This window comes from Hyla sarda, chromosome 12 (assembly GCF_029499605.1).
Source record: "Hyla sarda isolate aHylSar1 chromosome 12, aHylSar1.hap1, whole genome shotgun sequence".
Taxonomy (NCBI): Eukaryota; Metazoa; Chordata; class Amphibia; order Anura; family Hylidae; genus Hyla; species Hyla sarda.
The window spans coordinates 66,778,417-66,794,161 of record NC_079200.1 but is presented as its reverse complement, the minus strand read 5'-3'; the positions used below and the strand labels follow the sequence as shown (position 1 = coordinate 66,794,161).

Sequence of the window (15,745 nt, the reverse complement as noted above, 5' to 3'; positions counted from 1 at the left end):
TCCCAGCAGGATATACCCGCCTACAGGCACCTGAGCTAATCTGTTTTACTCCCAGAGCAGTAGGAGAGGACCGATAGGTAAGAAAAAAACTGAAACTGTCCAAGGAACCGCAGAATAAAAATTTACTGAAACACTCTCGGACAGGTAAACGAACCAAGAACACCAGAAAAATGGGTGGGTGCTGTGTTCCCCAATGGATCCTCCGAGAAAGAGATTTTACAGTAAGCATAAAAATCTCCTTTTCTCTATCGGCTCCATTGGGGGACACAGACCTTGGGACGTACCAAAGCAATCCCCAGGGTGGGTAAAAGAGGAGCAAGCTAGGTGGAAGGTTGGACCCCAGCCGTCTGACCAGGACTAGCTTCAGTAGATGCAAAGGTATGAACCTGGTACAATTTTGTAAAAGTGTGTAAATATGACCAGGTGGCCGCTTTACAAACTTGCGAGGCCGGAGCCCTGTTGCGGAGAGCCCAGGAGGCCCGACAGAACGAGTGGAATGAGCTGAGACCCTGAAGTGTGGAGTCTTCCCCTTACAGCACTAAGCTTCCGAAATAACAGACCGGATCCGAAGCAGGTAGTCCTTTACGACGAAAAGAAGAAGTGACTGAGAGGTAGGTCCAAACAACATCAAGTTTATTGAGCAAACGTTCCTTTGAATGAGATGGGGTTGGACAAAAGGACGGGAGGATAGAGCTGCCAGCTGGGAGAGAGAAAGTAACGGGGGAAAAGGCATGAGACTCACACCAATGAAAATAAGACCGCCAAGTGCGGCGGTAAATCTTCGCAGAAGAGGGCTTGCGCGCCCTGATCATAGTGCGAACAACTTGGTTAGAAAACCCCCTGGCTCTCAATACCGTGGTCTCAACCGCCACGCCATCAAATGCAGCGACTGTAAATTGAGGTGGCAAAGAGGACCCTGAGAGCAGGTCTGGACAGAGTGGGAGGCGCAGTGGTGTGTCGTCCACTAACCGAACCACGTCTGCGCACCACGCCCTCCTGGGCCAGTCTGGAACCACGATAATGGCGAGGATGCCTTCTGCCTTGAGCTTCCTCAGGACCCTGGGAAGGAGAGGAAGAGGAGGGAAGAGATAGGGCAGGGCAAAGTGCGACCAAGGAATCACCAGAGAATCCATGGCTAGAGCCAAGGGATCCCAGGACTTCGCCACAAAGCGAGGAACCTTCTGGTTGTGGCGCGACGCAAACAGGTCCACGTCTGGAGTGCCCCAGAGATTGCAGATTTCCGCAAACACTTCTGGATGAAGAGACCACTCGCCTGGGTCATCTGAGGAGCGGCTGGGAAAGTCCGCCTCCCAATTGTCCACACCCGGTATGTGAATCGCTGAGATGGATGGAACTCCGAGTTCTGCCCAGAGAAGGATTTTGGAGACTTCGGCCATCGCTGCTGGCAATGGATATACGCCACAGCTGTGGAGTTGTCCGACTGGACACGAGCCCGAAGAAGGTGCTCCCAATGATGCAGGCAAAGATAGATTGCCCTGATTTCCAAGATGTTGATGGGGGGAGGACCAAAGGCCCTAGACTGTCCGGTCCTTGAAGGCTCCTCCCCAACTGCTGAGACTGGCATCCGTCGTGATGACTTTCCATGTGAGGGGCAGAAAGGATTGTCCTAGACAAAGAAGAGGGAAGCGCAGCCACCACAGAAGGGAATGACGAGACCTGGGGTGAAGGACGATCCTGCGATTGAGGGATAGCGGAGATCTGTCCCATCGGGAAAGGAGAGCAAGTTGAAGAGGTCGATAATGAAACTGGGCAAAAGGAACAGCTTCCATGGCCGCCACCTTCCAGCCCAGGACCTCCATTCAGAATCGAATGGAAACTGGCACAGGTTTCTGTAGAATCTAAACTCCTGATAAAAGAGCCATCCGCTTGTACGACGGGAGCCGGATCCTGGCGGACGCCGTGTCAAACTGGAGTCCCAGGAAGAATAGAGACTGGGTGGGAGTCAGGTTGGACTTGTCCTGATTGATCATCCAGCCGAACCGAGACAAGGTCTGAAGAGTGAGGTGGAGACTCTCTTGATTCTGGGCCCCGGTTGGAGCCTTGACCAAGAGATAGTCCAGGTAGGGGGATCACTGATACACCCCATGCTTGCGAGAGGGTGACCACTAGGGGTGTGAATCGCCAAGAATTTGGCGATTCGATTCGAATCGCGATACCAGAGTGGCGATTCGATATATCCAGATATATTGCGATACCGTCTAGGTGACGATACATCGCGATATATCCCGATTCTGTCTAAAAAAAACAATGTCTTTTACACTTTTATTAAAACTTTATTTTTATTTTATTTTTTTTATACACTTTATTAGTCTTTTAGGAATCATTAGATTCCTCAGACAGATGAATAGAGTTGAACTCCATTTATCTGCGATCCATTGATAGAGCCTGGTCCAGCCAGGCTCTATCAATGACAGAGCCACGGAGAGCAGGGAAGCAGAGGTAAGCCCTCCGGCTACCTCCACAGTGGATCGCCCGCCCGCAATCGCGCTGCGGGGGGGCGATCTAGCCCACCAGGGAGCATACACATGTCCCTTTAGACGCCGCTGTCTGCTTTGACAGCTGCGATCTAAAGGGTTAATAGCCAGTCGCGGCGATCGCCGCATGCTGGCTATTAGCGGCGGCCCCCGGCTACTGAGAACAGCCGGGGGCTGCAGAGTATGGAGCGGGCACGAGTCCGGAGCCCGCTCCATACACACTGCAGAGCACCGCATGCTGGATACTAGCGGCGGTGATGCATCAGCGGCCCCCGGCTACTGAAATCAGCCGGGGGCCGCAGAGTACGGAGCGGGCACGAGTCGTAGCCCGATCCATACACCCAGAGCGCCGCCGCGTCAGATCCGGCTGACAAAATGTGGAACTTATATCTCCTGATGCCCGGGACATGCTGTTCCGGGGATCAGGAGATACAAATTCCACATCACTAAAAGAATCGATTCAAAAATATTTTGAATAGATTCAGTATCGGCAAGTGAAAAATCGCGATAATCGCGGGAATCGATTTTTTCTTACATCCCTAGTGACCACTGGCGCTAGGACCTTGGTGAAAACCCTCGGAGCAGTGGCTAGTCCGAAAGAAAGGGGCACAAAATGAAAATGGCCCACTGGAACTGCGAAGCAAAGCTAATGCTGATGTGATGGAAAAATGGGGATGTGGAGATAGGCATCTCGGATGTCACAGAGGAAAGAAACTCCCCTTGATCCATGAACGCCACTACCAAACGAAGAGACTCCATACGGAAATGACGAAGGAGTAGATGTCGGTTGGGGCGCTTCAGGTCCAAGATCGGGCAAATGGAACCCCCTTTTTTGGGACCACAAACAGGTTGCAATAAAAACCTGAAAAACGGAAGGAACCGGGATAATCACTCCCTGAGCGATAAAGGACCGAAGCACGCCCTGAAAGGCCCTTGCCACAGAAGGGGAACGAGGGGAGAACGAACAAAAAAAAGCGATCCTTTGTAAAGCAAGCAAACTCGATCCGATAGCCGTTGGAAACAACATCTCGGACCCAGGAGTCCTGCACATGGGCAGACCAGACGTCCCAGAAAAGTGACAGACGCCCTCCCACCCGAGAAAAATCTGCAGGTGGGGGCATCCCTTCAGGCAGAGGTAGGTTTACGAGTGCCCGCCTTGGCCGCAAAACGTCCTGAATGGTTCTTCGATTTCCAGGAGGGACGGGCCTTGAAGGAAGGAGCCTTCTTGTCCTGTGAGGGCGCCTGTCTGGTCGCCCTACCGGAGTTTTTTTTTATACGTCAGAAAGGACTGAAAGGAGGTCGACCTCCGCCGGGAGTTGGTATTGCGAGACTTATTCTGAGGCAATAAGGAACTCTTACCTCCCGTAGCCTCTGAGATAATCTTATCCAGGCGTTTGCCAAACAGGCGAGAACCTGTAAAAGGAAGCTCCGGTAGAGATTTCTTGGAAGCGGCATCAGCGTCCCAGGCCTTGAGCCACATGGAACGATGAAGTGCCACCAGATTACCCATGGCAAAAGCCATACAACGGGCCGACTGCATGGAAGCAGAGAACAGAAAGTCCCCAGCAGTGGAGAGTTGAAGTGCAAAATCCGCCAGTTCCTCCGTAGGGGACCCAGATAAAATACCCTGTCGGAGTTGAGAAGACCAGACAGAAAGGGCTTTTGACACCCAAGCAGAAGCAAAAGCATGAAGTAATGAAGAACCTGCTGCTTCAAAGGCGAATTTTGCCAGATTTTCAATCCTCTTGTCCGCCGGGTCTTTAACCCCTTAAGGACTCAGTGTATTTCCATTTTTGCACTTTCCTTTTTTCCTCCTTACCTTTAAAAAAATCATAACCCTTTCAATTATGCACCTAAAAATCCATATGATGGCTTATTTTTTGCACCACCAATTCTATTTTGTAATGACATCAGTCATTTTACCCAAAAATCTACAGCGGAACGGAAAAAAAAAATCATTGTGCGACAAAACTGAACAAAAAATGCCATTTTGTACATTTTGGGGGCTTCCGTTTCTACGCAGTACATTTTTCAGTAAAAATAACACCTTATCTTTATTCTGTAGGTCCATGATTAAAATGATACCCTACTTATTAAGGTTTGATTTTGCCATACTTCTGGAAAAAATCATAACTACATGCAGGAAAATGTATACGTTTAAAATGGTCATGACCCCTATAACTTTTTTATTTTTTCGCGTATGGGGCAGTAAGAGGGCTTATTTTTTGCACCGTGAACTGAAGTTTTTAGCGGTGTCATTTGTGTATTGATCTTACTTTTTGATCGCTTTTTATAAATTTTTTCATGATCTAAAAAGTGACCAAAAATACGCTATTTTGGACTTTGGAATTTTTTTGCGTGCACACCATTGACCGTGTGGTTTAATTAACAATATATTTTTATAACTCGGACATTTCCGCACGCGGCAATACCAAATATGTTTATTTTTATTTACACAGTTTTTTTTTTATGGGAAAAGGGGGGTGATTCAAACTTTTATTTGGGAAGGGGTTAAATGATCTTTATTCACTTTTTTTTTTTTTTGCAGTGTTATAGCCCCCTCTAGTGGCTATAAAACTGCATGCCCTAATCTCTTACATTGTTCAATGGTTTCTCATAGGAAACCATTGATCAATGATTCTGCCGCTTGACTGCTCATGCCTGGATCTCAGGCACAGTGCAGTAATTCGGCGATCGAAAACCAGGAGGCAAGGCAGGAGACCCTCCTCATGTCTTACAGCTGTTCGGGATGCCGAACAGCCCCCTGAGCTAACCGGCAACATTTTGATTTCACTTTAAACCCGGCGTTCTAAATTAGCCACGGGTCCCGGACGTTGTTAGAGGTTGTGGCCCCGTGTTATAGAACGGGAGCGGACTGAGGACGTACAGGTACGCCCTGAGTCCTTAAGGGGTTAAAGGAAGCTGCGTCTGCCAAAGGCAGAGTAGTGGATTTTGATGTCCACCTTGCAATAAGGTCCCTGGCAAAAGGAAATTGTGCCTGAACCTTTTTAGTACCTTGAAAAACGCTTATCACAATGTTTCCAGGCAGTTTCCAGTGACATTGAATTCAGCATGAGAGCTGAAAACCTTAGGTGAGGGACAAGAACGGTGAAAAGAAACTTCTGGAGCTGCGTCCGAAGTTCCTGGGTCCTCAAGGTGAAAGGTGTCCCTTATGGCTAAAACCAAGCTGTCTACCATGCCAGGCGTGTTGGTTCGGTCAGAGGCAGATCCTGAGACCTCATCTTACAGTTCCCCAGGAGAGTGGGAGCGGGTGGAGGCAGCCTTGGATGAAGGCAAAACTGACTTGGTACGCAGATCTGGAGACCCAGAGCGGCGACCAGGAGAGTGGCCCATAGAATATGGGTGGTTTCGGGGAGCCGAGAAGGATGGGCAATACCTATGTGGGGAGAGCCTATTTCTACTCCCGGACTCTAGAGACGAGCCAGAGGACAAACCCCTAGGGCGGTTGTAAGGGCGCCTGGAATAAGTGGAATGAGAGCCAGGGTATATGGAGGGTAGGCGTAAGGAAGCCTTCTCCAAAGCAGTCACCACAGAACGGGAGACCTGCGCCAAATCGGCAATAGACTAGGAGAGGGAAGATATCCACTCCGGAAGGGAGAGCAGAGCCCAAGGGTTCCATTGGGACATCCTGGGAAGATATATCAGGAGGGCCGGGAGGCGCAGTGGTGCAGGCAGAACAAATGGGTTCAGAAGAACCATAAAGCATTTTAAGTTTGCAGTCCCTAAAGGCATAATAGGTGACCAGGGTCCTAGGTACCTGTCTGGAGGGGGGTACCTGTCTGGAGGTACCTGTCAGTTCTGGGTTCAGACATAGCTCAAGCCAAATAAAAAATAAGCAGTCCCACACAAGTCTGTGTCCCTCCTGAAGAGAAGAAGCAGGCTGTGTGAGGAAAAAAATCCAGTCCTCAGTCAGAGATAGCTCCGGAGGGAGAGGAGCAGGAGGGCTAGTCCAATGAAAAGGAGGGGGCCGGACTAGCATCATGTGGGCCCCCATTGGTTAGAATGGCCCCCAGAAGCATCAGCCCTGCGCTGATAGGGTAATCATCAGGCTCACAATGTGCATGCTAATGCATGATAGGGCCTGAATCCCTGCCGGGAGAGAGTGGGCGGGGCAAAGGTCCGTGAGCAGGGTGTGCCGCGGCCATAATGAATTGGCCCCCTAATGCCGGCAAAGTAATTTGGTTGAGGCGGGAGGAGACAGGGATCCGCCGGGCTAGCGCGAACAGCGCTGCCGACAGGGTAAGGGATCCCCGACACTCCGGTCGCATCGCAAAGTGATGCGGCCGAAGCAAAACTAAAATATATATACCGCCGCATGCGCATAAAGTAAGGGCCGGTGAAGTACGTGTGAATAAAAGTGAACATTATTCCTACACCACGTGAAGTCCCTTATATCAGAATGGCCGAGCAGGGCAATCCCTAGAGGGGAATAAAAAGGAGTGGGCACTAAAGCAGGGGGCTACAGAGGTTAAGAATCCAGAAACCTGAAAGAAAAAGGGGAGGAATACTCACCTTTCCATAGAAAACTTACCTCATGATGCCTTCAGTGAGCATTTAGTCACCTGCATTATGCCGGGCTGAGACAGCGAGACGAGCTGGGAAGGTTGGGGACCCGGACCCAAAAGGTACAACCGCAGGCGCTCAGGTGCCTGTAGGCGGGTATATCCTGCTGGGAAGGGCCGACCTTCCTTGTTGCCATAGTGTATATATATATATAGCCGACTTTGTAATACTGCCAATCATTAATGCTTTGCAACCTGGCACGGCATTGAGGAGTAAGGGAATTGCCATGTGCTCAGTAGGGAAAAGGTCTGGTGGATGTGACCTCTCCCCTTTGCTAATCCATGCCACCATGTCATCTCTTGGTTCTGCTCATTCTGAGTAGCCACATGGTTGGCCGTTATAGACAACAAACAACCATGACACAGCCCTGGAAAAGCTGACCAGAGTTGACAGAAGACAAAGTGTCACTATGTTTTTTTTTATAGCTTGCACTAGGGGTATGCGAGGGTAACACTCTTAAAATCCCTGTCCATTGGGCATATGCTACAAATGTCTTTAAAAGAGTTGTAAAATATTACAAAAGTCTACTTTTGTTTTGTTCATTTTTTTCTATGGAACAGCGCCACTACATGGGTCATATCTGGTATTGCAGCTCATTCATCTGTCTTGCACTACCCCATTTCATACATAATGATTTCATCAGTGTGTAGTAAACCAAACCATAGTTTATTTCTAGGCACCCTTCGGCAAAGGAAAGGGTCTCCTGGGTGCTATTTGAAAGCATGACGCCATCCAGGACAGCCTGGTGAGAACTATGCCCCAGGCATTTACGTAACAACCCTTTGAAGATGTACCAGAGGGACCTAGAGTGCAGAAACTACAGGAGAGTGAACCATGAATAGTGATAAGAATAAAATTGCCAACACAGTTTGAGAATCCAGCATCTTGTGGGAGACCTGAATGTACTGTTGAGTGAGGGGATCAGGCATTATATCCCACTGCTTACCAATGTGCATAATAAAGGGGATAGAACTCAAGAGAAGGGCACTGGTGACAAATGCTGGCCTGTGAATTGTTAGCTACTATGGGTACTGAAAAGATTATACTGCAGCTGGGCACAAAAAGGTAAGGCTCCTTTCACACTATTAAATTCATCCGTTATTAAACATCTGTTTTCTGTGTAAAAATGGATCTCACCGACTGAATCATGCCTCTTTTTGAATATCTTAAAACATAACTTTTAATGTCGTACCTTAAAAAATGATTACTAGCTATTAATCAATTATACTAAATACATAACGAACGAAGATATAAATGTGGTGCAGTGAATAAAGAAAAAATGTGTATGTGAGTGAATGACTGGTAGCGGTCACGGGTCGCGGAGCATTGGGTAAATAGATATAGATGTTAACCTTAATAGGGTGAGGTGGGGAGGTAATGGTTAGATAAATAGTTAGATAGATAATGCATACCACAGGCTAGATGATGAATCGTCACTGCAGGATATAGTGACTGCAATCAGAATAAAAGATGGAAGAAGGGGTATGTGCACGCTAAGCTAGATGGCCCCTCCCTCTGTCCCTACCTTTTGAGGGACCCACCTCCTTAACAGGGTAGCCTCAACCACGATGACGTTCCCTACCTTAGATAAGTGAGGGGAAAATAACAAACAGTACAAAAGATGTAATAATAGGTATGCTCAGCAATCCGTGACCGTCCAGACCTCACTTGTGATAACCAACTAAACTGTGCAAAAGCTAAATAAATTTATATACAACAACTACCTAATGTTTAGGTTAAAAAATAGGTTACAAATTATTTTTACATTAGTCCAACGCGTTTCAACCATCTATTATTTATGGTCTCATCAGGGAACCAGTAGGACCTGTTAACATGAATAGCTACAGAGGGAATGATGCCCCTTGCACATATCAAATATAATAACAAGATAGACCGATAGCCAGTAGCTAGGTACGGGGTATAAATCAAGGTATCACCCAATAGTCTAGTCTGCAATGTTATAACAGAGTAATGTCCATCATATCATAATCATGAAATCTGCAGGTATATATAAGAGTTGATAGATTGTTTAGATGACAAGATGAAAGCACAGAGATAATCACCCTATAACAGCTAATATAAATCTAGATCGATTTACAGGAAAACCCAGACACTGGATAGTACCAGTTGCAGTTTATAGACAGGGGTAGTAAAAAATCATATAATATATTACATCAATATAACTGTCCCCTCAAAACACCAGATGATAACTGGGGCCACATACTACAATTGTTGATACAGAAACAAATACATCTCTCAGTAAAAGATATCCAATGTTGAGAGATGATGAGCTTATACAGGGTGGGCCATACTTGAGGGGACTGCAGCAGTTAGTGGAGCATAGCAAACGATAGTGGAGGAGCGTGTAATGGCACGCTGCCTCCTGCTACTTATCCCCCAGGGTGGATGGGATAATCCTAAACCGAGTCCTCATTAGATGGTATCCCCCTCTGTAAGATGGTTGCGGCTACGACTTACCCTGATGTCTGAACGGTTTAAATATCCTGCTGTAGCCGCGCTGCCGGTCGTGACACGCCCCCTAATTCCGGCGTGCGTGTCAGGCACAGGAAGCAGCAAGTCCTCCTATCGCTGATGTAAATGGTGAGCCACTTCCGGTATCTGCACACACGCAAGATACGGCATGCGTGTCAAACACCGGAAGTCGCTTTCTTGCAGCCAGGCAGGCGCATGCCTGTGTTTTCCTGAGCCTGGACATGCGCACTAGGGTTTGCGTGTCAAAGTGTGTTCCATTCATGCGATATTGCCACCACCGGGGTCACTATATCCCAGGGTAGTGGCGATATATGGGAAAAACTATCCGGCACTGGGTATCTGGAAGTAAGGATGGACAAAAAATACTATTTAGACCGCAAAAAGGTGGAACCTGGTTAAATGATGCTGCGGATGTAAATACTAGACAATTATAATGTTGGGTTTCTCATGCTGTATAATGAAACTACTACAAGCATTTTGCAAACAGTTGTACTGAAAATACCCAACTGTGTGCATGATACGCTCTATGGTACACAGAAATTATGTCAGACATTGGGCATTGGGTCGTATATCAAAACATAATGTTGTTGGTAGTTAGTTCAGATATGCATGAAAATATATAAAAGAATGGCCAAATATATTTGGTAGATGTTTAATGTTTTATCTTGTTTATTTTAGTTTTTAGTCTAAAGTGTTGGCAAAACGAAACGAGAATTTCGCCGCCACATACTGGAACATCTTGGTGACATCAAACACCAACGAGATAAACCGTTACCTAACCACATGACACGAGTACATACCGATAATCCCACTAAAATATATTTCCAAGCTATAGAAGTTGTACATCTGGGCATTAGAGGGGGAGACGTGGATCGGCGTCTACTACAAAAGGAGACGCAGTGGATATACCGTTTGGGTACCCTCAATCCGAGGGGCCTAAACGATTTTCTATCGTTTACATCATTTATTTAATTCCCCTGACTATATCTTTTATAACTTAAAATTTAAAACTAAAGACTAAAAACTAAAATAAACAAGATAAAACATTAAACATCTACCAAATATATTTGGCCATACTTTTATACATTTTCATGGATATCTGAACTAACTACCAACAACATTATGCTTTGATATACAACCCAATGCCCCACAGTCTAACATCATTTATGTGTACCATAGAGGGTATCATGCACACAGTTGGGTATTTTCAGTACAACTGTTTGCAAAATGCTTGTATTATTTTCATTATACAGCATGAGAAACCCAACATTATATTTGTCTAGTATTTACATCCGCAGCATCATTTACCCAGGTTCCACCTTTTTTCGGTCTAAATAGTATTTTTTGTCCATCCTTACTTCCAGATACCCAGTGCTGGATAGTTTTTCCCATATATCGCCACTACCCTGGGATATAGTGACCCCGGTGGTGGCAATATCGCATGAATGGAACGCATTTGACACGCAAACACTAGTGCGCATGTCCAGGCTCAGGAAAACACAGGCATGCGCTTGCATGGCTGCAAGAAAGCGACTTCCGGTGTTTGACACGCACGCCGTATCTGGCATGTGTGCCGATACCGGAAGTGGCTCACCATATACATAAGCGATAGGAGGACTTGCTGCTTCCTGTGCCTGACATGCACGCCGGAATTAGGGGGCGTGCCACGACCGGCAGCGCGGCTACAACAGGATATTTAAACCATTCAGACATCAGGGTAAGTCGTAGCCGCAACCATCTTACAGAGGGGGATACCATCTACCGAGGACTCGGTTTAGGATCATCCCATCCACCCTGGGGATAAGTAGCAGGAGGCAGCGTGCGTGTTTTAAATTTTTTTTTTGTTTGAACATGTTGTCTGCACTCTTCCCCACCCCCTCAGCCCAACCCTATATAAGTAGTAGTTAGCTACACATGGGCCTTTTCTTTCCTGGCAGCCTCCCAGTTTGACTGGGAGAGCATGGTAAGTGTGCTATAACATACTGTTCACACTGGTGTGGTGCTGTGCGGCATCCATTGCTGCCGTGGCGCCGTGTCTGCGGGGAGGTGCGACCCATGGACTGGTTTGAGTGGCGTTGGGGCCGCTCTGCCAGTGGGTCGTTCCCCCTGTGGGCACTGGTGTCGCGGCGGTGGTGGTCACCGCCCAGTGCTACGCCATTTTATGCTAGGGACGTTAGGGACCCACTCTAATAGGTGGCCTTGGCGTGGCGAGTGGGCTTTGCACTTTTTGATCAAAACGTATATACTAACAACCTGTTCGTTTTTGTAATTATGCGGAGAAGCAATTGGATCATTGTGCAAGATTGTAGATGTGCACCATGTCTGTTTTCTACTTGAGTACACATTGTGTTTTCTATCCCCTCTTTTTATTTTTTTTGTTTGAACATGTTGTCTGCACTCTCCCCAACCCCTTCAGCCCAACCCTATATAAGTAGTAGTTAGCTACACATGGGCCTTTTCATTCCTGGCAACCTCCCAGTTTGACTGGGAGAGCATGGTAAGTGTGCTATAACATCCTGTTCACACTGGTGTGGTGCCGTGCGGCGTCCGTTGCTGCCATGGCGCCGTGTCTGCGGGGAGGTGCGACCCATGGACTGGTTTGAGTGGCGTTGGGGCCGCTCTGCCAGTGGGTCGTTCCCCCTGTGGGCACTGGTGTCGCGGCGGTGGTGGTCGCCGCCCAGTACTACGCCATTTTATGCTAGGGACGTTAGGGACCCACTCTAAATAGGTGGCCTTGACGTGGCGAGTGGGCTTTGTACTTTTTGATCAAAACGTATATACTAACAATCTGTTAGTTTTTGTAATTATGCTGAGAAGCAATTGGATCATTGTGCAAGATTGTAGATGTGCACCATGTCTGTTTTCTACTGGAGTACACATTGGATATATTTTACTGAGAGATATATTTGTTTCTGTATCAACAATTGTAGTATGTGGCCCCAGTTATCATCTGGTGTTTTGAGGGGACAGTTATATTGATGTAATATATTATATGATTTTTTACTACCCCTATCTATAAACTGCAACTGGTACTATCCAGTGTCTGGATTTTTTGTAAATCGATCTAGATTTATATTAGCTGTTATAGGGTGATTATCTCTGTGCTTTCATCTTGTCATCTAAACAATCTATCAACTCTTATATATACCTGCAGATTTCATGATTATGATATGATGGACATTACTCTATTATAACATTGCAGACTAGACTATTGGGTGATACCTTGATTTATACCCCGTACCTAGCTACTGGCTATCAGTCTATCTTGTTATTTGATTTGATATGTGCAAGGGGCATTATTCCCTCTGTAGCTATTCAAGTTAACAGGTCCTACTGGTTCCCTGATGAGACCATAAATAATAGATGGTTGAAACGCGTTGGACTAATGTAAAAATAATTTGTTACCTATTTTTTAACCTAAACATTAAGTAGTTGTTGTATATAAATGTATTTAGCTTTTGCACAGTTTAGTTGGTTATCACAAGTGAGGTCTGGACGGTCACGGATTGCCGAGTATACCTATTATTCCATCTTTTGTACTGTTTGTTATTTTTTCCCTCACTTATCTAAGGTAGGGAACGTCATCGTGGTTGAGGCTACCCTGTTAAAGGGGTTGTGCGCTGCCCTGCAGTTCGGAGCTCCGCTCACAGCGTCCGGAAGTTCATTACTCCGAACGCTGTGTGCGGGCTTCCGTGTTCGCAGCCACCGGGCATGACGTCACGCCCGGCCCCTTCGTGACGTCACAACCACCCCCTCTACCAAAGTCTATGGGAAGGGGGCATGACAGTGGTCGCGCCCCCTTCCCATAGACTTTCGTTGAGAGGGCGGGCGAGACGTCACAAGGGGGCGGGCGAGACGTCACGAAGGGGCCGGGCGTGACGTCACGCCCGGCGGCTGCGAACACGGAAGCCCGCACACAGCGTTCGGAGTAATGGACTTCCGGATGCTGTGAGCGGAGCTCCGAACTGCAGGGCAGCGCACAACCCCTTCAAGGAGGTGGGTCCCTCAAAAGGCAGGGACAGAGGGAGGGGCCATCTAGCTTAGCGTGCACAAACCCCTTCTTCCATCTCTTATTTTGATTGCAGTCACTATATCCAGCAGTGACGATTCATCATCTAGCCTGTGGTATCCATTATCTATCTAACTATTTATCTAACCATTACCTCCCCACCTCACCCTATTAAGGTTAACATCTATATCTATTTACCCAATGCTCCGCGACCCGTGACCGCTACCAGTCATTCACTCACATACACATTTTTTCTTTATTCACTGCACCACATTTATATCTTCGTTTGTTATGTATTTAGTATAATTGATTAATAGCTAGTAATCATTTTTTAAGGTACGACATTAAAAGTTATGTTTTAAGATATTCAAAAAGAGGCATGATTCAGTCGGTGAGATACATTTAAATTAACCTCTTTATTGTTAACGCATGGGATTGGCATTCCCCAAATACTAATTAGCCTTTCGGTGATTCATGTGTAAAAATGGATGTATAATAACGGATGAAATAACAGGTGCTAACGGCTGAATAATGTCTGTCAAAATAACGGGCATATTCATCCGTTAAGACCCGTTATAACATCCCTCATGTACGGCTGTTTTAACACCTCTGCCTACAGACTCCCACAGCCGGGAATACTAGTACTCCCATCATGGAACAGACTTGTTTCCATGATGGGAGTAGTAATTCTCTGGCTGTGGGAGTCTGCAGACAGCTGGGGAGGCTACATTAGTGTTTGTACTACTACCCCATCATGGAAAAGAGTCTGTTCCATGATGGGGGTTGTAGTACAGGGGCTGAGGGATTGATCGCACCGGGTCTCACTTCTGAGACACGATGCGATCAGAAGTTAAGCAGGAGAACGGGCGGCATGGTCTGCAACCCTGCAATGTATCCTGTGTTTTAACTTTCATTTTTAAATCCCCCGCGGGGAGCCCTGAATGGCCAGTACAGAGGAGCCATTCAGGGCTCCCAGCGGGGAGTTAAAATGAACATTGTGAGTGGCAGCAGGGGCCATATGTGACCCCCCCCCCCCCCCCAGAGCATTTGTCATAATATGCCCTGCAGCGCTATGAATGAAAAGTATATCTATCAGCAGCACATAGTGCCAGCAGCAGGCCGACCCGATCATGCTAATAGAAATACTTTTCATTCATAGCGCTGCAGGGGTTTATGTATAGAGATGCGATGGGGGCCAGACATATAGCGTTATCTGCCCCCCACAGCACTTCTATATACATATGCCGCCGCAGCGCTATGTATGAAAAGTATTTCTATCAGCATCATCGGCCCACCTTGCTGCTGATAGATATACATACATATATATACAGTACAGACCAAAAGTTTGGGCACACCTCATTCAAAGAGTTTTCTTTATTTTCATGACTATGAAAATTGCAGATTCACACTGAAGGCATTAAAACTATGAATTAACACATGTGGAATTCTATACATAACAAAAGGAGATCTTTATGCTTACCGACACAGACCATGGGTATATGCTGCTGTCTCTAGGAGGCTTGACACTATGGCAACATGAAAAGTCGGCTCCTCCCAGCAGGGTATACCTGCCCACAGGCACCTGTGGTAATCAGTTTTAGTCCCAGAGCAATAGGAGAAGACCGACAGGTCAAGAGAAAAACCACAAACTGTCCGAGCAACCAGAAGAAAAAGGAAACTGAACACACCCTCGGACAGATAACTGAAATAGGAACACCAGAAATGGATCCTTCGAGAAAGAGATTTTACGGTAAGTATAAAAATCTCCTTTTCTCTATCGGCTCCATTGGGGGACACAGACCATGGGATGTACCAAAGCCGTCCCTTGGGTGAGTAAGGAAATCAGTCAGGTGGATGGCTGGACCACCGCCGCCTGCAACACCTTACGGCTCAGAGGAACATCAGCTGATGCAAAGGTATGAATCTGGTAGGACCTTGTGCAAAGACGACCACGTGGACGCTTTACAGAGCTGCGAGGCTGAAGCCACGTAGCGGAGTGCCCAGGATGCCCAGAAAAACGGGTGGAATGAGCCAAAACCCTGAAGGGTGGGATCTTCCCCTTGCAGCGGTAAGCTTCCGAAATAGCAGACTGGATCCACCGAAAAATGGTGGCCGTAGAAGCAGGTTGTCTTGTACGACGACCTTCCGGAAAAACAAAAAAGGG

At 47.0% G+C, this 15,745-nt stretch overlaps 1 protein-coding gene and 1 long non-coding RNA gene across 5 annotated transcripts in view; both read right to left on the bottom strand.

Moving 5' to 3' along the window:
• The window catches only part of ZNF512B (zinc finger protein 512B), a 79,909-nt gene that overhangs the window by 46,903 nt on the left and 17,261 nt on the right, over window positions 1–15,745 (bottom strand). The gene's annotated exons all lie outside the window — the stretch shown is intronic.
• LOC130297017 (uncharacterized) overlaps window positions 1–15,745 on the bottom strand; it is an 81,527-nt gene that overhangs the window by 49,467 nt on the left and 16,315 nt on the right. The gene's annotated exons all lie outside the window — the stretch shown is intronic.